Consider the following 375-nt stretch of genomic DNA (forward strand, 5'->3'; position numbering starts at 1 on the left):
CTTGTCTATCTCTCTTGACTACCTCTACTGTCCATTATGTGATCCTGTGTAGTGCTATGTGGAGCTGGCTCTACACCACAGCAGTACTTCTCAAACCTATCCTTTTTAGGATATTTGCAATGAGCATGCAAGAGAGAGATGTGAAGACATTGCTTCCACTTCATGCAAATTTATCTTCTGCTTCTTCATTGTAGATATTTATTTAGATTTCTCTTCCATTCTCCCGAGAGCTCAGAACGGCTTACAATTGACATTCACAGTAAAGTTACAGGACAAAAAATTATAGGCATTTGAAGAAGAGGCAGGTGAGGGGATGTAGAGAGAGAAGGGGAGGGGGAGCAAGGAAAGGGAGGAGGGAAGAGGAGGGCAGAGATG

The sequence above is a fragment of the Geotrypetes seraphini genome, chromosome 11 (genome assembly GCF_902459505.1).
Source record: "Geotrypetes seraphini chromosome 11, aGeoSer1.1, whole genome shotgun sequence".
Taxonomy (NCBI): domain Eukaryota; kingdom Metazoa; phylum Chordata; class Amphibia; order Gymnophiona; family Dermophiidae; genus Geotrypetes; species Geotrypetes seraphini.